Source organism: Symphalangus syndactylus, chromosome 1 (assembly GCF_028878055.3).
Source record: "Symphalangus syndactylus isolate Jambi chromosome 1, NHGRI_mSymSyn1-v2.1_pri, whole genome shotgun sequence".
In the NCBI taxonomy this organism is placed as follows: Eukaryota; Metazoa; Chordata; class Mammalia; order Primates; family Hylobatidae; genus Symphalangus; species Symphalangus syndactylus.
In genome coordinates this window covers 70,676,088-70,700,791 of record NC_072423.2, presented here as the reverse complement: position 1 = coordinate 70,700,791, position 24,704 = coordinate 70,676,088, and the positions used below count along the sequence as shown (strand labels likewise).

The following is a 24,704-nucleotide window of genomic DNA, read 5'->3' as shown; positions in this document are numbered from 1 at the left end:
TGTCCTTTGTAGGGACATGGATGAAACTGGAAAACATCATTCTCAGTAAACTATCGCAAGGACAAAAAACCAAACACCGCATGTTCTCACTCATAGGTGGGAATTGAACAATGAGAACTCATGGACGCAGGAAGGGGAACTTCACGCTCCGGGGACTGTTGTGGGGTGGGGGGAGGGGGGAGGGACAGCATTAGGAGATACACCTAAGGCTAAATGACGAATTAATGGGTGCAGGAAATCAACATGGCACATGGATACATATGTAACAAACCTGCACATTGTGCACATGTACCCTAAAACCCTAAAGTATAATTAAAAAAAAAAAAAAAAAAAAAGAAAAAAAAAAAAAAAAAAAAGAGCTGTAACACCTTGCGAAGTTCTGCGGCTTCACTCCTGAAGTCAGCAAGACCGCGAAGCCACCAGAAGGAAGAAACTCCAGATGCATCTGAACATCTGAAGGAACAAACTCTGGACACACCATCTTTAAGAACTGTGACACTCAACTGCAAGGGGTGGCGGCTTCATTCTTGATGTCAGGGAGACCAAGAACACACCAGAAGGAACCAATTCCTGACACATCAGGTTTGTTTACAGTCCGTTATAAAAGATCGGGGTTTCTCAGGTTCTGGCTTCCTCAACTGGGACACAGCCCACTGGGTGTACAGCATTGACCTGACCTGCCTTCACATCGTCCCCATGGGCACTAGGATGCAAGGGGAAACAAGAGAGATATGAAGTTCATGTTATTTGCTGGGCTCTGGGAATAGTCCTTTGTCTTTGATCTGAGAGCCTTCTGTCTTCTGCCAGCATCCACAAAATACCATGGCAGGCTAACTTGTTAGGTTGCTCTTCACAGTTTCTGACATTAACCTTTCTTTATGATCTTTACTATTCTTTAAACTACGCTATGTGTCTTCAATGTATGTACTTCATATGATCAATCTCAGACAAAACTTGGAAATATTTGAACTTTTAACAATGCATTTTGGTAGCTTTTCTTTTTTTCTCTGTATTACTTTCCCCTTCCTTTTAGACTCATTATTTCTCTGCTTTCTTTCACCTCACCCTGCATTTTAGCTGTAAAAATAATATCCCTTTTCACATCTTAGAGTAGAATGAATGTGTTATCTCTCTCAGGGATATTTACATTTTTAGTCTTAATCTGACATATAGAAAGAAGGCTTTGTCTCTAGGAACAGCAATTTAGAAATTTTTAATAAGGGAATAGGGAGAGACTTATTTGTAACAAGTAAGTGACTAGGGAGAGTCGTTCTCTGCGTTTCTGAAATTAAAACACTCAATGATTTTCAGCTCTGCCCACATGTCAGGAATGTTCTGGATGTACTCCAAGTTTCAATCTATACATATTACTTGGAAGTATATTAAAAGTGTCATTCCTTAGGGCAAGTAAAAATAGCTGTTGGAATCTAAACTTCTGAAATTCAGTAGCGTAGTAGATGTTTATTTCTTAGTTATATCGAGACCCGTGTGTGCTTGGCATGTGGTGTACATCATGGTTGCTCCAGGACCCAGATTTATAGGCTCCTTTCATTCAATTAGCAGAGGATGAGAGATTCCGCAGCAAAGGCACAGACTCTTCTTCACCACTTCATCTGGGATTGACACAGATTCCTTCTACTCATATTCTATTGGCTAAAACTCAGTCATATGACCACATCTAAATGCAAGGGGGTCTAGCAAATATAGCTTTACCATATGCCCAGGAGGGAAACAAAACAGGTTTTATTGAACATGTGGCAATCTCTGCTTCAGAATTGGTACCCTGTTGTTCCAGAATAGCTCAGTAATGTTGGATATTTCTGACAAATGCTTATGAATAATTCACTTTGACACAGTGGGGAAATGCCATATGCTGGGTATATTTGTGATATCTTCAATTTGCATCTGGGTTACTTTCCTTTTCATAGTAAAAATAATAACTTACATTTTTTCACATTACATTAAATAAAAATTGCATTTCACAAACAACTGGCATAGTATGACACCATTTTTGTGAAGTGGGTGTGTGTGCTTAAAGGAAGACTGGAAGGGAAAATATCACAATGCTGTTAGTGGTTATCCCTTTGAAAAAAGAAACCATTTCTACCCTGTTCTATTTTCATACATTTTCTGAAAAGTTTTAGAATAAGCGAATACAATTTTCCGTCAGAAAAATAAAATATTTTCATTTAAAACAATGGGGACCAACTTACATACGGAGTGGCTGGTAGCATCAGTTACTTCCACCTGCTTTATTTCATTGATTGTGTTGTTTGAGTAAGGCAGGCATCAGTATTACTATGCCCATTTTGCAGATGACGGAATTGAAATTTAGATGGAGCAAGTGACTTGCTCAAGAACACACAGCCAGAAGAGGCTGATCTAGGAGTCAGACCTTTCCAAGCATAAGTTTTTCCCATAATATCAAGTTGGTTTCAGGAGCCCAGAAGTGAAGTATTGTAGTGTTAAATGTTCTTTTTCTAGTTTTCAAAGAAGAAAAACTTGCACTGCAACTTTGTCTGAGAGATTCTTCTAGAGCTCCTACTAGAAAGACATACAAGAAGTTTCGCTGTGACTTGTCCAACAAAATGGCATAGAACCACGAAGAGAGAAGTGCTGAGTGCTTTTAGGGGTTTTTAGTGGAGGTCTTTTTGATGGACAATTATAGTGTAGAAATGACCTTTATCACCTCTATCCACTTTGATAGAGCTTGCTTTCTGGGCTCTGGTAGCTGTCTTTACATGACAAGGATTGGAAAAGTTGCCAGGCCTTCTTGTCTGTGCCACATCTGATCCAGATGGCTCTGCACACTTCAATTTTAGTTTCTATTTTGTTTTCACCTCTGACGGTGGAAAAGAACAGCCTGTAACATTGCTGCGGAGAAATTTCTGGAGCAAACTCTGCACGGTGACTGCACAGGAAAGGCAAGGTTACCACCGTTATGATGTGCTAATTAGCCTCTTATAATTGTCACAGTCATCAGCCTCTCCAGCCTGCCAGGTTGCGGGCAGTGGTCTATTTCAGGGGCATCTGGTAGGAACCAGAGAGAATGATTGGCGTACAGATGATTAAAGGTGTGCCACTAGACTGGACGTCTCTTTAAGAAAGCTTACATATGCTAAAGGGCAGAAAGAAAAAAAGAAAGTATGCCTTCCTAAGAATCAGGGTTTGGAGTGGGTTGGTAACTCATCATTATGTTACTCAAATGGCACGTCCAATTTGAAGCTAGTGGGAGGTAGGGTTAGCGTCAAATAAGCAAATCCGGAGACATTATACCTTTTATTTCAGCTGCCCCAAGCTCCCGTCTGCTCCCAGTCTCTCTCCCTTTAACCTTCCCTTAACACTGCTGCATTATGGCAAGGGGTGGCAGAGAGCATGTTATTTTGGGTGGCAGACTAATTTTGGTCGTCTGAGAGCTTTCTCTAGTGTTTTATCAGAGCTTCCTGAAAGCCTGGACCTAATGTACAAAAACAAGGAAATCAGAGCTTGATTTTCATCTGCTCAAAGGCTGTGGCAAAGCAGACAGTGGAAAGGGTAAATTCTCTGGGTCAAAGCATAAGCGTCCGAGTGTCACCAAGAGCACATGGGGCATATGGCATCTTCTCCAGAGAAGACATAGTATTTCTGATTCTATTCCTGAAACTTAGCTTAAAAATTGAGGATACTCCAGAAAATGTGTTTCCTAGCTAACTAATTGTCAAAAACTTAAAGGAGTCACAATAGGAATTATTCTCCAAAGAAGAAGTAAAACAGATACATGCATGCCTAGAATGTTTCAGATCCTGTCACACTAGCCACTTGAAGTGTTACATAATTTGTTTCCTTAATAATTTGCAAGTCTGTCATTAAGTCAGAATGCAAGGGAGAGAGGAGCTCTGATGCTAATTTCTAGAAGAGAAATTTAAAGCAGATGTGTGCACCAGATGTTGTGGAACAGTGGCAGTTTTCATGCATATTTATGTGAGACTTGTACGTTTTATTATCATAAAACCTCTGTTTACAGAGTGAGAGTGATGTGACCTGCTTGAAGGAAAGAGCACAAGTTGGAGAGAGTTTTAAGTGGTGCTGAGTTAGGATGGAACTTGGATATAAGAAAATGGTAATGAAACATTGCCTTAATCCTTATTTTGAAGAGGCACAAAGAAAATCGTAGGTTTCTTAGTCCAGTTCCACCTCCTAGCAGTTAGTTGGGGTTTGTAATGTCAGGGTACCCTGGGAGGAATAAAAGCTGTCAATGAGACACAGCACAGGGAGGGCATAGGCTGAGTCCTCAGACGACCCCAGGGGTGGTGTTCCCACAGCTGAGAGTCCACAAATCTTAGTCCTTAAGAGATGTGACTTTTGGAGTTTCTGCCTGACCACCCTCAAAAACATCTCTAGAGACACCAGTGAGAGGTAAGTAAAGTACCTGGACAGGAATCCCAAGACCCAGAAAGTCTGGTTCCATGACTTATGAGCTGTATGAGTAGAGGTTATACTGTCTAAGTCTCATCTCTTTGTATAACACAGTGTGTACAGTCTAGTGTCAGGGCTCACAACGCTGTATCCCAAAGTATGTCACATTGGCCTGAGCAGAAGGTCACTAACCTCCTCTGCCTTTTTGCATGGGGGACATGAAAATAATTCTCCCTCCCTTCTCCTCTGAGGATCCTCTTGTGACACGTGCCCTGCCCTATACCCAGACGAAAGGAATGAAGACATAAAGACACACAGAAAAATATGAACAAACAGAAATTGCAAAGTTCCTCCCAGTTTGTTTATACCATACCAACTTTGTCCAATCACACTTCTACATACATCACTGTCCAGTGTTCATCAAACTGAAGCATAAAACTGCCGTTTTCCGTGGGTGTTTTGGACTTCATTTCTGACAGCTCCTATGTCACGTAGAACTTTGGTTAACCAATTTGTGGCCTTTCTTTCTTGTTAATCTCTCTTTTATTACAAGGATGATAGCCATCCATCTTGCAATGGCTGAGGAAAATATATTACTTTTTCTCCCCTACAACGTAGAGTAATACTTCACCCGCTTTTATTAAACCCAAATTTTATCTATATACATTAAATGAAATTTTCTACTACAGGAAATATTCAGTAACATTAAAAATGCAGAGAAATTCCAAATTCTTGGCTTTTCCCCAGAAATATAGTGCAGGCCTACATCTGTGAATACAACTGCCATTTGGGTAATGCTTATATTTTACAAAGTGATTGAGTTAGAAGGTTAGAGAAATGAATTTCTAACACATGCTTCCTAAAAAAGCATATTTGGATAACAAAATGCTCAGGATTGCCTTAGTGTCTGGCTGATCTTATCACATAAGGGCCTGTGTGATCTTATAAGAGAGGGAGGTCTTACTTAGGAAGACTTAGTTTTACTCTTTCTGTTGATTCTCTTGTAGCTGTCCATACTGGAGACCATTCCTAGGTACTGACACATACAGGGAGCTTAGCTTAGGGAGCATTTGTTTACCTGCTACTATCTTCTTACTATCTAGTGATCTCAAGGTCTTATATTGGGAGAGATGGAGAGGGAAAGTAAACTTGTGGAACTTTTCTGGGTGTCAGCAGGATGTCCTAAAGAGCAGTAGTCCCCAATCTTCTTGGCACCATGGACTGGTTTCATGGAAGACAATTTTTCCACAGACGGGCTGGCAGGGGGGATGGTTTCAGAGTTATTTAAGAGTCTTACATTTATCATTAGCTTCTCATAAGGAGTGTGCAACCTAGATCCCTCACACACGCATTACAATAGAGTTCATGCTCCTACGTGAATCTAACACTGTTGCTGATCTGACAGGAGGCATAGCTTACCTCCTGCTGTGTAGTCAAGTCCTAACAGGCCACGGATCCCTCCCAGGGTGGGCCACCCCTGCTGTAGAGAAGTAAAGCAGCATGAAGATCTTGGGGATTTTAGGGCAAAGGATGATAGGACATGTGGAACGAATGGTGGAAAAAAGTTTGTGGTTTGATATAAAAAAGTAAATATCCCTATTTTCCAGAAGGCTTGAACTGCAGTGATTCATAAAATTAAGCCCCTAGTTTTAGTCTGTTTCTCAAATATTTAGTGTTTGTAATCATGCCTTAAGGTTTCTGAGATGGTTTTGTTTCTTTTACTTCTAAATGACTTCATAAATTTTTAAGTACAACTTTTGTCCTCCTAACTTTTGCATTTAGGTAATTCATTAACACCCATCTGCCCTTGACTCGTTTGTCATCACAGCTTCACCTTTGTGATAACTTTCTCCTCAAATTGCCACCTCTTTTGTTTGTTTCATCAGAAGTAGTATACTATGTGAATGGATCCCTGAATGTTAACTATGGGCATATCTCGTTTTATTGCACTTCACAGAGACTGTATATATATATATATTTTTTTTTGCCAATTTAAGTTTGTGGCAACCCTACATAGAGCAAGTCTGTCAGCACTATTTTTTTTTTCCAGCAGCATGTGTTCTCTTTCTGTATCTGTATCACATTTTGGTAATTCTCACAATGTTTCATATTTTTCATTATTATTTTATCTGTTATGGTGAGCTGTGATCAGTGATCTTTGATGTTACTATTATCATTGTTTTGAGATGTGACCAATCACACCCATATAAGACAGTGAACTTAATTGAAAATGCTATGTGTATTCTGATTTCTCCAATGACCAGGCATTTCCCCACTTCACTCCCTTCTCTTGGGCCTTTCTATTCCTGGAGACACAACAATATTGAAATTAGGTCAATGAATACCCCTACGGTGTACTTTGAGTGTTGGAGTAGAAGAAGAGTTGCATGTCTCTCACTTTAAAGCAAAAGCCAGAAATAATTAAGCATATTGAGGGAGGCATGTTAAAAACTGAGATAGGCCAAAAGTTAGCTTTCTGGCCCCAGACAGTCTTGGGGCCACATTGAGAATGTAAAGGAAAAGTTCATGAAGGAAATGAAAAGTGCTACTCCAGGGAACACAAGAATGATAAGGAAATAGAACAGCCTTATTGTTGATATGGAGAAAGTCTGAGTGGTCTGGATCAAAGCAGCTTCAACATTCTCTTAAGCCAAAGACTAATCCAGACAAAGTCCTTCACTCTCTTCAATTATATGAAAGCTGAGAGAGGTAAGGAAGCTGCAGAAGAAGAGTTTGAAGCTAGTAGAGGTTGGTTAATGAGGTTTAAGGAAAGAATCCACCTCCATAACATGAAAGCACAAGTGAAGCAGAAACTGCTGATGGAGAAACTGTAGCCAGTTATTCAGAAAATCTAGCTGAGACCGTTAATGAAGATGACTACTCTAAACAGCAGATTTTCAATGTAGACAAAACAGCCTTGTTTTGGAAAAAGGTGCCCTCTAGACCTTTCATAGCTAGAAAGGAGAAGTCAATACCTGGCTTCAAAGCATCAAAGGACAGGCTGACTCTCTTGTTAGGTCCTACTACAGCGGCAACTTTAACTACTACAGCTTATTTACCATTTAGAAAATACTAGGGCCTTTTAGAATTTCGCTACATTGTCTGCCTGTGTTTTATCAGTGGAACTGAAAAGCCTGAATGACAGCATATCTGCTTATACCATGGTTAACGGAATATTTTAATCCTACTGTTGAGACCCACTGCTCAGAAAAAAAGATTTCTTTCAAAATATTACTGATCATTGAAATACAGCTGGTCATTCCAGAGCTCTGATGGAGCAATACAGGAGATGAGTGTTGTTTTCATGCCTGCTGACACAACATCCATTCTGCAGCTCATGGATCAAGGAGTGATTTTTACTTTCAAATATTACTGTTGAAAAAACAGATTGTGTAAGGGTATTGCGGCCATAGATAGTAATTTCTCTGGTGGATCTGAGGAAAGCAAATTAAAAACCTTCTGGAAAGGATTCACCATCCTAGATGTCATTAAGGACATTTGTGATTTATGGAAGGAGGTAAAAATCTCAACATGAGCAGAAATTTGGAAGAAGTTGATTCCAATCCTCACGGATGACTTAGAAAGGCTCAAGACTTCCTTCAGTAGAGGAAGTCACTACAGATATGGTGGAAATAGTGAGAGAACTAGAATTAGAAGTGGAAGCTGAAGATGTGACTGAATTGCTGCAAACTAATGATCAAACTTGAATGGATGAGGACTTGCTTCTTATGGATGAGCAAAGAGAAATGGTTTCTTGAGATGGGATCTACTTCTGGTGAAGAAGCTGTGAACGTTGTTGATGACAACAAAGGATTTAGACTAGTATATACTTAGTTGATAAAAAGTAGTGGCAGGGTTTGAGAAGATTGAATTCAATTTTGAAATAAGTTCTACTGTTGGTAAAATGCTATCAAACAATATCACATACTACAGAGAAATCTTTCATGAAAGGAAGAATCGATGGATGCAGCATACTTCATTGTTGTCTATTTTCAAAAATTGCCAGCCTGGGTAACATATCAAGACCTCATCTTTATCCCCCACAAAATTAAAAATTAGTTAGCCCAGCATGGTGATGTGTACCTACTTGGGAGGCTAAGGTGGGAGGATGACTTGAAGCCAGGAGTTTAAGGCTGCAGTGAGCCGTGATCACACCACTGCACTCCAACCTAGGCAACAGAGTGAGACCCTGCCTAAAAAAATAAAAAAAGAAATTGCCACAGCCACCCCAGCTTTCAGCGACCACCACCCTGATCAGTCAGCAGCCATCCACATCTAGACAAGACCCTCCACCTGCAAAAAGATTATGACTCTCTAAGGGCTCAGATGATTGTTAGCATCTTTTTTTTTTTAGCATTAAGGTACGTACATTGTCTTTTTAGACAATGCAATTGCATACTTAATCGACTGTAGTATACTGTAAATGCAACTTTTATATACACTGGGAAGCCAAAAAAAATCTGTGTGACTCATTTTTTTTGTGACATTTGCTTTATTGCTGTGGTCCGAACTTTTGCTTTATTGCTATGGAACTGAACCCACAATATCTTAGAAGTATGCTGCTGTTTCTTTCCATTACTTGGGAACAGTTTTAGCACTTTAAGATATATAGAGCTTTTCAAATTGAGAATCAATGTCAATTTCTTTGACCACTCCAGTCAGCTTCCTTTACTTTCCCACTTTACTTTGTTTCTCAGTTCAAGGTAATTTACTGTAAGTTTTTTATTTAATTTTTAATTAATTAATTATTTTAAAATTATTTCAACAGTTTTTGGGGAACAGATGGTGTTTGGTTACATGCATAAGTTCTTTAGTAGTAACTTCTGAGATTTTGGTGCATCCTTCACACTGCACTCAATGTCTGGTATTTTATCCCTCATCCCCCTTCCACCCTTCCCCAAGAGTCCCCAAAGTCTATTATATCATTCTTATGCTTTTGTGTCCTCATAGTTTAGCTCTCACTTATAAATGAGAGTATACAATGTTTGATGTTCCATTCCTGAGTTACTTCACTTAGAATAAGGGTCTCAAACTCTATTCACATTACTGTGAATGTCATTGTTTTATTCCTTTTTATGGCTGAGTAGTATTCATATATATATATCTCACATTTTCTTTATCCACTCATTGGTTGATGAGCATTTAGGCTGGTTCCACATTTTTGCAATTGTGAATTCTGCTGCTATAGACATGTGTGTGCAGCGTCTTTTTTATATAATGATTTATTTTCCTCTGGGTAGGTACCCAGTAGTGGGATTGCTGGATAAAATGGTAGTTTTACTTTCAGTTCTTTAAGAAATCTCCAAACCGTTCTCCATAGTGGTTGTACTAGTTTGCATTCCCACTAGCAGTGCAAAAGTGTTCCCTTTTCATCACATCCATGCCAACATCTATTATTTTTTGATGTTTTAAAAAATTATGGCCATTCTTGCAGGAGTAAGGTGGTATCTCATTGTGGTTTTAATTTGCATTACTCTGATAATTAGTGCTGCTGAGCATTTTTTCATATATTCATTGACCTTTTGTATATCTTCTTTTGAGAATTGTCTATTCAAGTTCTTTGCTCACTTTTCGATGTGATTATTTTTTCTTGCTGATTTGTTTGAGTTCTTTGTGGATTCTGGATATTAGTCCTTTGTTGCATACATAGTTTGTGAATATTAACTCTCATTCTGTGGGTTGCCTATTTACTCTGCTGGTTTTTTTTTTCTGCACAGAAGATTTTTAGTTTAATTAGGTCCCATCTATTTATTTTTGTTTTTGTTGCATTTGCTTTTGGGTTCTTGATCATGAGCTCTTTACCTAAACCAATGTCTAGGAGGGTTTTTCTGATGTTATCTTTTAGAATTTTTGTGGTTTCAGGTCTTGGATTTTAGTCTTTGGTCCATCTTGAGTTGATTTTTGTATAAGGTGACAGATGAGGATCCAGCTTCATTCTTCTACATGTGGTTTGCCAATTATCCCAGCACCATTCGTTGAATAAGGTGTCCTTTCCCCACTTTATGTTTTTGTTTGCTTTGTTGAAGATCTGATGGCTGTATTTGGCTTTATTTCTGGGTTCTCTATTCTGTTACATTGGTATACATGCCTATTTTTATACCAGTACCATGCTGTTTTGGTAACTATAATCTTGTACTACAGTTTGAAGTCAGGTAATGTGATGCCCCCAGGTTTGTTCTTTTCGCATAGTCTCGCTTTGGCTATGTGGGCTCTTTCTTGGTTCCATATGAATTTTAGGATTTTTTTTTCTAGTTCTGCGAAGAATGATGATGGTATTTTGATGGGAATTGTGCTGAGTTTGTAGACTGCTTTTGGCAGTATGGTCATTTTCACAATATTGATTCTACCCATTCATGAGCATGGGATGTGTTTCCATTTGTTTGTAATTTCTGTGATTTCTTTCAGCAGTGTTTTGTAGTTTTTCTCGTAGAGATCTTTCTTCTCAGTAGTTAATTATATTCTTAAGGATTTTCTTTTTTTTTTTTTTTTTGCAACTGTTGTAAAAGGGATTTCATTCTTGATTTGTTTCTCACCTTGGTCATTGTTTGTGTCTCGCAGTGCTACTGATTTTCTTATACTGATTTTGTATCCTGAAGCTTTACTAAATGCATTTATCTGACCTAGGAGCTTTTTGGAGAAGTCTTTAGGATTTTCTAGGTATATGAACATATGAGTTTAAAGTAACAGTTCGACTGCCTCTTTACTGATTTGGAAGCACTTTATTTCTTTCTCTTATCTGATTGCTCTGGCTAGGACTACTATAAATTTTACAGTTCCTGCTAAAATACTTCACCAATTGCTCCTGTACATCTCATCTTTAAGGCTGTATCTGCTTTCTCTGTTTTAATTCAACTCTCCTAGTGGGGTTCTCTTTGCATATGCACAACATAACTCTTTTGTAAGGGTATCAGACAGTGCTGGTAGTGGAAGATTCCCAAACAGATTCTTTCTGCTACCTGGATGCTGAATCAGACCCACATTCCCATGACTCGGTCATTTATGAGGCATGTAATTCTAGGCTATTTAATGATAACTAGCACGTATTTAGTGTCCATCTGTCTGTCACTATTCTCAGTATTTTACATGAATTCAAGCTAGATGACAACTGTATGAAGTAGATATCATTATAGTTTAAGTGGCAAGGTGCAGTGGCTCACACTTGTAATGCCAGCACTTTGGAAGACCTAGATGGGAGTATTGCTTTAGGCCAGGAGTTCAAGACCAACCAGGGCAAAATAGTGAGGCTTCATCTCTACAAAAAATATTAAAAAATTACCCAGGTGTGTTGGTGTGCCTGTACTCCCAGCTACCTGGGTGTCTGAGGAGAGAAGATCACATGAGCCTGGGAGGTCAAGGCTGCAGTGAGCCGTGATAGTGCCACTGGAAGGCCAGGCAAAACCTGCTCTCAAAAAAAAAAGTGTAGGAGACTTAAGTAACTTCCCCCAAATCACAGAAGTAGTAGGTAGATGAATTGGGATATGAATGCAAATAGTCTAGCTCTAACATAAAAATTTTTAACTGTTTCATTTCTGTTTAATACATTTTAATCTGCTTTTGTTTTTTGTCCCCAAAGTAATTCAGTTTGCATATCATGTTTATCTGGGTTTCTATACACATATATTTTCTGCTACATCCTGAAAGCTTAATTTGACTTATTTCAGAAACAGTACAGAAATATAATGTTTCACAAACAGCAGAAGCTAGATAGGGAAAATATCAAGAAATGAAACAAAAGACCTACTTACTTAATGGGAGACTTGCAATCTTAATAGACAAACTAGACCTATATAAAAAGGAGATAATCTCGATCTTAACCACTTATTAAAGGAAACTAGGAAAACGGATGAAAATTTCATGTTACCAGATGAGACAGGGTGACAAAGTAATATAGAAATCTAAAGAGGAAGATATTCAATATGTCAGAGAGCAAACTAAATTACAATGTATTTGTTCATTTGTTTAACACTCAGTGCCAGGGGAAAACCAGACTGGGGAAAAACAGTGAGCAAAATGGGCGAAAACCCCTTCCCTCATGGAATTTACATTCTAGTAGGAGTATAGATAAGACAAACATGTGTAGGGGAGAAAACATAATATATTTTTCTCACTCATTGTAAAGTTCATGGCTGAGACCATCATAACAAAAGACAGATTAACAAGCGAAAAGCACACAAATTTATTTAATAAACATTTACATGATATGGGAACCTTTAGAAATGATGACCCAAAGAAATGAGGGAAGTTGCATTTTTACAACTTAGGTTTGATATCAAACTTACGTTTGATAAAGAGTGAAGGGAAGTACACTTTGAGGACAAAGGGCATCATCTAATAGTAATAAACCAGGGAGAACTGAGTAAGGCATGTTTGCTGAGATTCTCCTCTGTTTCTGTGTGACATTTCTTTCTTTATGGCAGGGTACCTGTCACATGAGGGTCTTTGGAGGAGAAGAAAGGGAGAAGGTCAGAGAGTGACCTTCCAGGGTTCTACTGCTTTAGGGAAGAAGTGATGGGGCAATTCTAGTTTCTAGTCTGCTTCAGGGGAGAAAGGAGATATAGAAGGTTAGAGTGGCCTTCCTGTTTCTGCTGTTTTCTCAATTTTTAAGGTGCCATATATTGGGATACTGTTTCTTGCACTACTTTACATGGCAAGTCAATAACAAATTCTATGTGTATAGCAATAAATATAAGGAAAGAAAAAGCAGGGAATGATGAAGAAGTTGCAATTTAAATAGGTCAGAGAAGCCTCCCTGAGAAGGTGACATTTGAGTAAAGACCTAAATGAAGTGTGAAGGTGAAACACATGGATATCTGGCAGGAGATTGCTTTATGAAGATGGATTAAGTTCAAAAGCCTACGTAATTTGCTTTATGTTTAAGGAATTATAAGTGTCTGTGACTAAAGCAGAGAAAGTAAGGGGGAAAGTATGGTAGATGAATTCAAGAATGGTAATAGGGTCCCCATATTGTAAAATCATCAGGCCATGATTAGCGCTTTGATGGAAAGTGACTATCCTAGGAGTGTGCCAAGTAAGAAAATTTATTGAGAGTTGCCCCTTGAAGCTACAGATAGCATGTAATAAAAGCAACTGTGGGAACTCTCTTCTAGAAAATGGGATAACTTGGCACAGACTGAGATGACCAAAATAGAGCATTTGAAGAATTCTCAGGTCTGTAGCTTCCAGTAAGCCTGATAAAACTTTAAATAAAATGCAAATGGTAACTACTTGAGGTAATGGGGAATGGTGAAAAAGAGGAGGAAACTAGAGGAGATTCCATCACTAAAAGAAGGTAATCACACTGGGTGAAATTGTATTTATATTTTTTTATCCCTCTGAGGGAATTTTTAAGTTTGCATGTGGCATTGCAGATAGAGATCAAGCAGAAAATGACAGTCCCATTGTCCTGAGGATCAGAGGATGGAGTCTGAGATTGCTAGAGCGCCTGGAAATTGATTTGGGGAGATCCTAGGAAGGAGAGATTCTAGGGGAGATTCGTTTCCCTATGACAGGGAAACGTTCATGTCTGTATATAATCTTGCTGGCCTCTAACTTAAACAGGGTGAGATTTCAATGATCTCACCCTGTGAGATCATTAGAAGAACTCTAGCTATTTTTCAGAGTTTCAACAGCTGCTTATCATGGAGATATAAAATTTGGAGTTTGAGTTCTAGCAAAATAGACTTGGAAAACACTTAGGGCTTTAAATTGAAACCTCAAGAAAACCACATCTTAGAAGTAAAGACTATATTCCAAAGAATATGGTGCTAAATAATTCATAAGGGGCAAAACTGCAATATGCTATCAAATTACAAAGCCAAGCTTCTGCAGTGTTAAGATGACCAGTAAGCACGCATGGGAGAGACTTCAAGAAGTGTGGTGGAAAACAATAGCTAGAAAAGTGGAAATTTTCATCAGATGTTTCTGCCACTGCCATGACAGAGAGATAGACTTGAGGATAAAGTCTTGATAAGATAGAAAGGCTTGGGTAACAGCTCAGGCTTTTCACAGTCATATTCAATAGAACATAAAACTGAGCCTCCAAAAGTTAAGTGCATTCAGCCAGAAATTGACCTGACTTCTAGAGCAAAAATTAACACTTTTTATAATATTTTTTCAAAACCTGGAAACTCTTCAGTCCTGCCTAGAATAAAATAAAAAGTTATTAGATATGCAAAGAAAAAGAGAAATTTGTCACATAGCCAAGAGCAGAAGTTGTCAATAAAATCAGACCCTAGAATGACCCAGATACTGGAATTAACAAGGACTTTAAGACAACTATTATAAATATGATCAAGAATTTAAAGCAAAAGAGATTCTAATGAGTGAATAGATGGGGGATATCAGTACAGAAATGGAGACTTTAAACAAGAACTAATTGTATATTAAAGAACAGAAAAACATTATCTATAATAAAAGGTTTACTGAATGTGCTTAATGGCAAATTAGAGATAGATTACCAGTTAATTACCTGTGTTTTCTATTTCTTATTTTTTTGTTCTTCTCTTCCTTATTTGCTGCTTTATTTAGTACTAATAATTTTAAAAGTAATTATATAATTTCTTGAATAGACTATCACTTATCTTTTAATAATTTTTAGTAGTAACTGGAGATTACAGTGTGTCTTTTTAATGTATCACAGTTTAACTGCAGTTAATATTGTATTTTTACATAAAATACAGAATTTCAAAATGAGAAATGTATATACATCCACCCTTCTGCTATTGTTTTCATATATTTTACATTTATATATGATATAAACTCTAAAATCCAATATAGCAATGCTTACATTAAATAATTCTTTGGTTGGATATTTATTACACATTTACCATCACTTGTGCTTATTATTCCTTCCTGAGGATCTGAGATTTTAATTTTTGTCATTTTCTCTCAGCCTGGAAAACTTCCCTTAGTCTTTCTTACAATGCAGGTCTAATGGCATTGGACTTTGTTCATGTTTGTTCGTGCAAAAATGTTTCTGTTTTGCCTTCATTTTTGAAGCATATGGTTTTTGGCTATTGAATTTAGGGTTGATAGTTTAATTTTCAGCACTTTAACTGTCATTTATATTTATTGTGACCTCTATTTTTTCTGACGAGACATCAGCCATTATTTTTGTCATTGTTCCCTTGTATGTAAGGTGTCCTTTATTTTTGTCTCGTTTCAAGGTTTTATCTTTATTTGTGGTGTCAGAAGTTTGACTCTCTTGTGCTAGCTGTGGTTTTCTTTGTATTTATTATGTTTGAAATTCACTTAGTTTTTGGATCCATAAGTTAATGTTTTCCACCAAATTCGGGAAATTTTCAGGTTTAATTCAAATATTGTCTGTCCCTTTCTCCCAATCTTCCCATTCCAGGTATACAGTTACATGCATGTTATACCATTTGGTTAGTATTTTCAAACCTTATTCCTTCTATTATTCCAATTGGATAATTTCTTTTGGCCTGTCTTTTAGTTATACTAATCATCTGTGATGAAATTGGGATAGGGATATGATATGTGGGGAAAGAGTAAGAGACCCAACTTGGGAGATCTTTGGAGGTAAGAGCTTCTCAGGCAAAGAAAAATTCATTTGTTAATCGTTATCAGACTGGGTTTTTTCTTTTTTATTTAGTACCCTCAATATACTCCTTTAGGCCTTACTGTCATCTAATATATATAAAAGATCAAGCAATCTAACAAAATTGGAGCAAAGTTATATAAAAGCTGCAGTTTTTAATTCACTTTTTGATATTTAAAAAAGTCTTCTCTGCAGTAAGCTAATTCATATTATCTCCCAAGTCATTGTTTTCACTTTTCTTTTGGGTTCTGTAAGTTTAGCCCCTTTCTAATGTTTAGCTGGGGAGAGAGATGGCTAAGACATTTAAACTACTCTGACTACATATTTTATTTATTGGTGGAGAAAGGTGATATGGTGATGTATTATTAAATAAAGAAATTATTGTGAAAGAATTTTGAAAATTCAAATAGTACAAATGTCTGTATCCTGATTTTTTTTTTTGAAATGTTGCTACCCTATTAAATTTAGTAAAAGACATATGGAATCTTTAGTTAGATTTAAATACTTGTTTGTCTAATTACCAACTTATAGCTTTCAACAAGGAACTAAACTTCTCCAACATTCAATTTATTTATCATAAAATTAAGCTAATAATGCTAATCTTCAGATATTTTCTGGGTGATATTTGAGACATCATGTATCTGCCCCTTTCACATAATATGTGATCAATCATTTGCGATTAGTACTATGATGATTGTTAATACTTTCATTGTTGCTTTAATTAGGTAGTCAGAAAAACACTGAACTGCATCCTATTTTTCACTATGTGAGAGAAGGGGGAAAAAAGAGAAGATTGTAATACTTAGCTTCTAATATTATTGAGTGTTGACGTTTGGCCAACAATGTGTTAATATTTAGCATGTATTATCTCATTTCATTCTGTCACCAACCACCGACCGGTAAGTTAGAGTCTATAAATATTCCTTTATTTTTTACCAATGAAGAGCTTAGAGGTATCAGGCAACTTATAAGAGATCTCAAGGATCATCAGTAGGACACACCAGGGAAGACAACAAGAGAGGGTAGGCTTCGGTGTGTTAAGAACAGCTTAGAAATTAGAGATGATGAAAAGATCTAGGGAAAAGCTATATATATGTTAGAGTATTGCCTGGAATTTTTAACTGAAGAGGGCGAGCTTTGTCAATTTTATTCCTGAGGCTGACCACATCCGTCCTGGGTTGAAACATTGAATATGTTGGTCTTATTGAGTTTAGCCCCATTTTCCTATTATAGGTGAATGTATCCACTTTATTCTTCTGGTTCAGCCTCTCTTGATCATCCCACATTAATTAAATAAGCTTTTTATAGAATACTTACTATGTGTTAAATGCTGTTCTATAACTGAAGATGTAGCAGTAAGAAAAAGAAAACAGTCCCTTTTTTCATAAATTTTACATCATAGTGGGAGAGACAAACAATAAACCAATTAGAAAATAAAAACATAAACTAATGTCAAATGGTAAAAATTACCATGAGGAAAAATAAACAGAGGAAGGGAATCAGGAGTGCTTGTTGGAGGTGTGTGTACATGTAGTGTGGTTATTTTAGATAAGGTAGTCAGGGAAGGCCTCTGTGGGGAAAGCAGTAATTGAGCAAAATGCAAAGAAAGAAAGGAAGTTGCAGTGGTCTATTCTCACACTGCTATAAGTAAATACCTGAGACTGGATAATTTATAAAAGAAAGAGATTTAATGCACTCACAGTTCTTCATGGCTGGGGAGGCCTCCAAAAACTTGCAATCGTGGCAGAAGTTGAAAGGGAAGCAAGTATGGCAGCAGGCAAAAGAGAGAGAGAGTGTGTTTGAAGAAGGAACTGTCAAACACTAATAAAACCATCATATCTCATGAGAACTCACTCACTATCATGAAAACTGCACGGAGGAACTATCCCCATGATCCAGTCACGTCCCACTAGGTCCCTCCCTCAAAACATGAGGATTATGGGGATTACAATTCCAGATGAGATTTGGGTGGAGACACAGAGGCAGACCATATCAGAAGTGATGTGAATGTTGAGGGATATGCTCCAGGTAAGGGATCAGTAGTTTCACATCACTGAAGCAGAAAGAAGATTAGGTTTTTGAGGACATGCAAAGAGGCCAGTGTGATGTCAGTGGTGCATGAATGGGGCCCAGAGTATTGGAAATTAAACCCAGACAGACCTAAGGGGCTAGATCGTGTACAGCCTCGGAGGCTGTGGTGAAGATTCTGAATTTTATTATGATGTGATTGAAGCTATAGGGATGTCTTGAGCACAGGAATGATATAATCATGTTTGGTACAAATCATCACTCCGGCTACTGGATGGGGACTAGACTGTAGGAGTCAAAAGTGAAAGCAGAAGCCTATGCTCACAGTCCAGGTGAAGGATGATTGTGGTTGAGGCTAGAAGAGCAGCTATGAGTGGGCGGAGGAGGAGTGACATATGCTACATGTTTTGAAGATTGACAGAGGTTACTGGTGGGTTGGATATGGGTGTGAGAGAATGGGAAGTCAAGGATAGGTCCTGACTTGCTCTAGCTTGTAAATGTTCACCATCAGCTTAGGGCAGATGACAAAAGGTAGGACCACAAAATCCATCATGCTGTCTAAGGCAGGGAAAATGCTGGTGGATGGCCCAAGATGTGTGTAATGGCAAAAATGTCCACCAGGCAGATTAGCTTGGTATCCAAAATGTGTGTGGCCCAGACAAGTAGTCAGTAGTTTCAAGGAGGTCAAACAACAAATAATGGAATATTGGTATTGGTGACTGGAGCCTGACCCCTGAGAATCAAAGAGCAGACAACACCGTGAAAAGTGTGGAGGCAGCTAGAAATAAGGCTGAGTCAGAGTACTTTAGGGGCATTGGCAGGAGCAAGAGCAGTCTTTGTGTTATAGGGCTTTAGTATCAGGCAAGCCAGCACTCACAGAGAGCAGACAGACCCAACTTATGCAGTTTGGGATAGAAAGTAGGAGCTTTGTCCTGGGAAAGAAAATGGATCTGAGTCCCCTGATCAAACTGGAATTATCAGAAAAAAGGAAATTTGGCATGGATTAACTGAGTATTTAACTACAGCTCTTTGACCTGTAATAAAATATTAAGGCAGTTCTCCATAGTTGGGGCAGCACCCTTGGCAGGTCAGGCCCTTGCAATTGCCTGCGATGGGATAAGAGTGATAAGAAGATAGAGAACCAGGGAAGCTAGTAAACCCAGTGCTGGGCATCTCCCTGTCAGGAAAAATTTAAGAAAAGAAGCAAAGCAAAAGCAGGCAAAGAGGTCAGACATCTGCTGCTTGGGAAAGGAGGTCGTGTTCCCTGTCCCCTGTGGCGCTCCACACCTTGCTTCTGTATTTCCTCATTCACAAGGGTCTCCAGTTCTTCCACCCGTGAATGTGATGACCTAAAATGACTGAAAATGTGTCATCCCTACTGTGACTTAGTCATACTGGATTTGAAGAATTTCATTCAAATTGTACACTGTTTTACTCTTAACCTCCCCCTCCCCACAGAATAATTTACTGAGCTTGATTAGCACTTGATCTCTGGTTTTATTTCAGACTTGCTAGAAAATTGTAAACTAAAATTTACAATTAGTTTGGAAATTCCAAGTTAGTTTGGAATTCTCCCAAGTAAAACTTACAAAGTGATTGGGGATTTGGTCAATGGTGAATTTTTTTTTGGGGGATGGGTAGCTTTCAACTGAAAGCTTGCTTATGTCAGGTTTCATTTATTTTTTTTTTTAAAGTCTTGTGATTAAGTGATTTTTTAATGTCCTTCTTCATGGGCCTGTCAGGTCCTGGAAGCTGGAATTTTTATCATGTTTATTTTTCTTCTCCAATGATCTCATAAAATGGCTACACATATTAATTGATCAATGAGTATTGCTTGAATTGAAAATAATATTTTCCGTGTTTTATTTTTCTTAATTTCTTTAGTTTGCTTTGAAGTAGTACTTATGTTTTGATTTTTTTTTCCTTAAGTACATATTTCCCCTTCCCCGAGATTCATATTGTTTGTTATCTTCTCTTCTTTGTTCTTAGAAAAACTTCAAATGGAATTGGACTTCAATCTTTTCTTCTGTAAATTTAAGTACTTTAAATTTATGTAAACTTAAATTTCCCTAATATTTAAAAAGAGATTGGGTTCACATAGTGTTTGCAACTATGCAGAACTCGCTGTCTCTCTTTTTATTATTTTTGTTCATTGTTGATTTATGGCAACTTGCTTTCTGAAATTCCTTGGCCTGGTTATCTCTCTCATTTTATGTGGATAATCTTCTTCTTTTCTCTCTATTTTGCTTATCTGCCAAATTTTGCTTTCACTTTCAGCAGTGTCTTTTCAGTGTGGTACTTTGTTCAGGCAGGGAGCCTTTGGGGGTCACTTTTGAAAACTCATAAAAGTCCAGACTGCTCTAGCCCCTTCAGTCTTAGGGGAAGGAGTAGGGTCTCTATAGGGGCTTGCAGTCTTTTGTTCACCTGTGAGAATGAGTGGCACTGCTCAAACATTGTTCTAGGTGCTTCTGTGAGAGTGTTTTAAGATTAAATTAATATTTAAATTAGTGGACTTTGCGTACAGCCAATGGCCCTCCCTAATGTGGGTGGGCCTCATCTAACTAGTTGAAGGTCTGAATAGAACCAAAGGCTGGTCTGCTCCAAGCAAGAGGGAATTATGCTTGCAGACAACCTTTAGACCTCCTTGGCAACACTGGCTCTTCCTGGTCTCCTGCATGACTTCTTTAGACTTGAACCACAACTATTTTTTGAGTTTCCAGTTTGCTTACTCCTTCAACCTTATTAGTGTGTTTGGGCTGCTAGAACAACGGGTTGGCTTATAAACAACACAAATCTATTTCTCACAGTTATAGAGGCTGGAAAGTCCCAAGAGCAAGTCATCATTGGATTCAGTGTCTGGTGAGAATTTGCTGTCTCGTTCATAGATGGTGCCTTCTCACTGTGTCCTCACATGATGGAAAGGAATAGCTAACTCCCTGGGGTGTCTTTTACAAGGACACTAAGCCCATTTATAAGGGAAGAGACTTCATTCCCTAATCCCCTCCCTAAGACCCCATTTTGATAATACTATCAGATTAGGGATTAGGTTTCGTGTATGAATTTTAGGGGGACACAAATATTTAGATCATAGCACCTATAATATTTTGGTCATTTGAATGAGCCAATTCTTTATAATAAATATCTTCATAGTACATATATATGTTATATATATATATGCATACATACACATATTCTGTTGGTGTAAACCTCAAAATATATACAAAATATCTTTACTCTAATTTTTCCACCTTTTCTCTTTCATTCACTGCTTTCTCATGCTGAAGTCTCATTAGAATGTGTCTCTTTGAGCAGCTCCAGAGGGAGGAATCTTCTGCTCCAACTTCTCAAGACATTTTCTATTTTCCCATTTTTGTAAAATTTCAGAAAAGCAATAGGACAAAAAAAATCATATAACAGTAATTCTACAAGCAAAAATTAATGATACTATCAAGTTCCAGAACTGCAGCACTTTATATGTCGCATGAGTGACACATATTAGAGGAGAAGAAAATTTAGCCCAAATTTCCTTCTACTCTGATATATGTCACATGTGAGGTTTTCCCTCAGAAGCCAATATGTCTTACATTGTATATCCATATTCTGATGCTAACTAGAGAGCACGCCAGAGTATTATTTGGAGGAAAAAAGAAAGACTTGATGATCTCATCTTTGCCAGAATGCCAGTTAAATATGCCTTTCGTCCAAGGTCAACTTTTAAAGCTAAAACCTGGCTGGAGAAATGTCCCATACAGAGAGGTTGCCTCTTCTTTTGAAGGCCAGCAGGTACGCACTTCTATCTTTTAGGAATTTTTAGAGATTTGTTCAGGAGTCATCTCTAGCACTTGTGCCTTAGGTACAGCCAACCTTCCTTTGAGAGCTTTTCCTATACATTTTTATGATTTTACTTAATAATTAACATTGAACTCTGTGAATCTGGTACTTTTGCACTGAGCGAAGGACAAGTGTCATCCAGAATCACAGAAAACAGAGTACTCCACATGTATAACAGATCACTCTCCACACAAAGTGGATTCTTGCATCTGTCACTTTGCATTCTTGCATTCTTCACAACCCAAGCATCCACTACGTCTCTCTCTCCAACCACAGCTCCATTCATCCCGCCCTGCTGTAGTTATTGCTTCTTCAGCTCATGGTCAGTTCTCCAGGGAAGCAATACTTTCCCTACCATGTGCTCCTCCCAAACCCTTGTCTCTCCTTGGCTTTTGAATTTTGATCATGGAAATGTATATTTTTCAGGACTTTTCTAGAATAAAAGGCTATCTCCACAAAGTCAACATGAAAACAAGCAAAAGTTGGAAAGAAGGCCTGGAGTGCTCAACAGTGTGATGCTGACCACAGTATAGCACTACCAAGCCAAAAGCTTGCCTCCCCGACTTTCCTATTTAGAAGGAAGCATCCATTAGTCTAGAAATGAACCTCCCTAACCAAGAAGAGAAATTTTGCTCACTGTTGATAGGATGCAGTCTACCAGTCATTCGTTGTACTTACCACTAAATCTTGACCTAGTCTCCAAAATGAAGCCAGATTACCCTGGAGGCAGTGATCAAGACATTCTTCCAGGTCAAGAGCTTTACTCTCCCCATAGTGAACATTTCCCAGGAGAAATATGTGATCGTCCATAAGCAAATCAAAAACAGCTCTATCAACAAGATCTTACTTAGAAGCTTAAGTATTCCTGTTTTGAAAATACTTGTTTTGGCATTACTATGTTGTTGTTCTGGACACCACAGTATCCAAGAGGGAATCGGCATAATAGAAGAGAGAAGGCAATGCCACAAAAAAGTAACAGGAAGTGAACTAAAACTGACAATCAACATCTGGGAGTGGTGGCTTGTGCCTATAATTCCAGTGACTCAGAAGGCTGAATCAAAATTCTAATAGATTTGCTTTTTGTTTCTTCTTTACTTAAAAATGGAAATGGTATGAGGTGAATAAATATGATTCTGAGATAATATAGTTCTCCATGAAATGTATTTATTTGTTTATTTATACTTTTAATATGTACAAGTCATTGCAGTTTGTTCATTGCACAGGATGAATCCGTGAAGCTTATGATTCTGTCCAGAAAAGGTGTAAGAGCCCTGTATATGTTGAATATAGTGAAGCAAGATGTACGTAAGAATAAGATGATATAAGCATAGTGTGCACACCCAACTAAATCTACCTTCTACTCCAATACAGCCTGATAGAGAGAAAATGGAAGAGGAGAGAGAAGTGAATGATGGAAAGAAACAATATAAGTGTAATAGGAGGCAGGGTGATTGAAAATGAAAGCATAATTGGAGCAGAAATAGAATTCCCTCTCAGGAAAGACCATGTCTTGTATTACATTTCAGAGTTGACTAATATCTGGAGAGTACTGAAAAGATATTTGTTGGCTAGAATTGTATGTTCATGAATTCAGACATATTCTATCTGCAATGATCATTGTAACCCTCATGGCAATGAAAATAATATCTGTATGGTGTCATCCACATAGTTAAGTCATAGAAAATTACCATAGAAGTCCCCCCAAATGTTCTGATTTTATTTGCTTTAAACATTAATGCCTTACTGTATATTCATAGCAATATTGATGACAGCAGCTCCTTTGTCTATTGCAAAAATTTCCATTTTGAAGATATTGTTTTGCAGTTTTCTGAATTCCATTTTGGTCATCATGTTTTTAATATTTTTATTATTTAAGAAATAATAATTTGTTTTCTGAAAACCGTATAACCTTCTAGGCTTCAGATAATTGATAATTTTGGAGTTCTCTGTAGGTGGTTGTATAAGAGGCATGTGGGCTCCATCTAAGCTGGATAAGTTATATGAGTATGATAAGTTAGTTATTTGTGCATGTTATATGAGTATAAGTTAGTTATTTGATACTTTTGTTTGTATGATCTATAAAATTAGTTGTTAATTACAGTAGAAGATATGGTATTTTTCTTATTTCTATAGCAATGTAAACTCTAGAAATGGTTCTTAGGAAGTCTGTCTCCTAAATTATTCCGATTGTGACTTAAGAAACAACAGAAGAGGCCGGGCGCGGTGGCTCACGCTTGTAATCCCAGCACTTTGGGAGGCCGAGGCGGGCGGATCACAAGGTCAGGAGATCGAGACCATGGTGAAACCCCGTCTCTACTAAAAATACAAAAAAAATTAGCCGGGCGTGGTGGCAGGCGCCTGTAGTCCCAGCTACTCGGAGAGGCTGAGGCAGGAGAATGGCGTGAACCCAGGAGGCGGAGCTTGCAGTGAGCCGAGATCGCGCCACTGCACTCCAGCATGGGCGACAGAGCGAGACTCCGTCTCAAAAAAAAAAAAAAAAAAAGAAAGAAAGAAACAACAGAAGATGCCTTGGTTCAATTAGTTTACTAGGAAGCCATTTAGTGCACTGGTGGCAAAAGATGACTGCAACAGTGCAAGGCAGCATCCCAGGTCTGGCATTTAACAACCGCTTATTGAGTGACTGGTATGTGAAAGACATTACATTATTCTTCGATAAATGGCAGATGAGTTAGACCAGGGTGCTATACTTCTCAAGGAATTTACAGTTCAGTGGAAAAAACTTGAAAGGAAATTAATGTAAGAAAGAAGTAAATGTAGGATAACAGTGAGTAGGGAAAATTTTGGAAAAAGAAAATATAAGTGTATTCCGACACATAAAGTCTTACTGATCATTTGGCAAAGAGGAAAATTATTAATTTTTATTAACTCTGGG

The 24,704-nt window shown here is 37.9% G+C and overlaps 1 long non-coding RNA gene across 1 annotated transcript in view; it reads left to right on the top strand.

The window, feature by feature from the left end:
• Positions 1 to 360: 360 nt before the first annotated feature.
• LOC134732019 (uncharacterized) overlaps positions 361 to 24,704 on the top strand; it is a 128,558-nt gene continuing 104,214 nt past the window's right edge. The window contains exon 1 of the long non-coding RNA XR_010114848.1: positions 361 to 582. This is a non-coding gene — a long non-coding RNA (uncharacterized lncRNA). The remainder of the gene's footprint in view (positions 583 to 24,704) is intronic.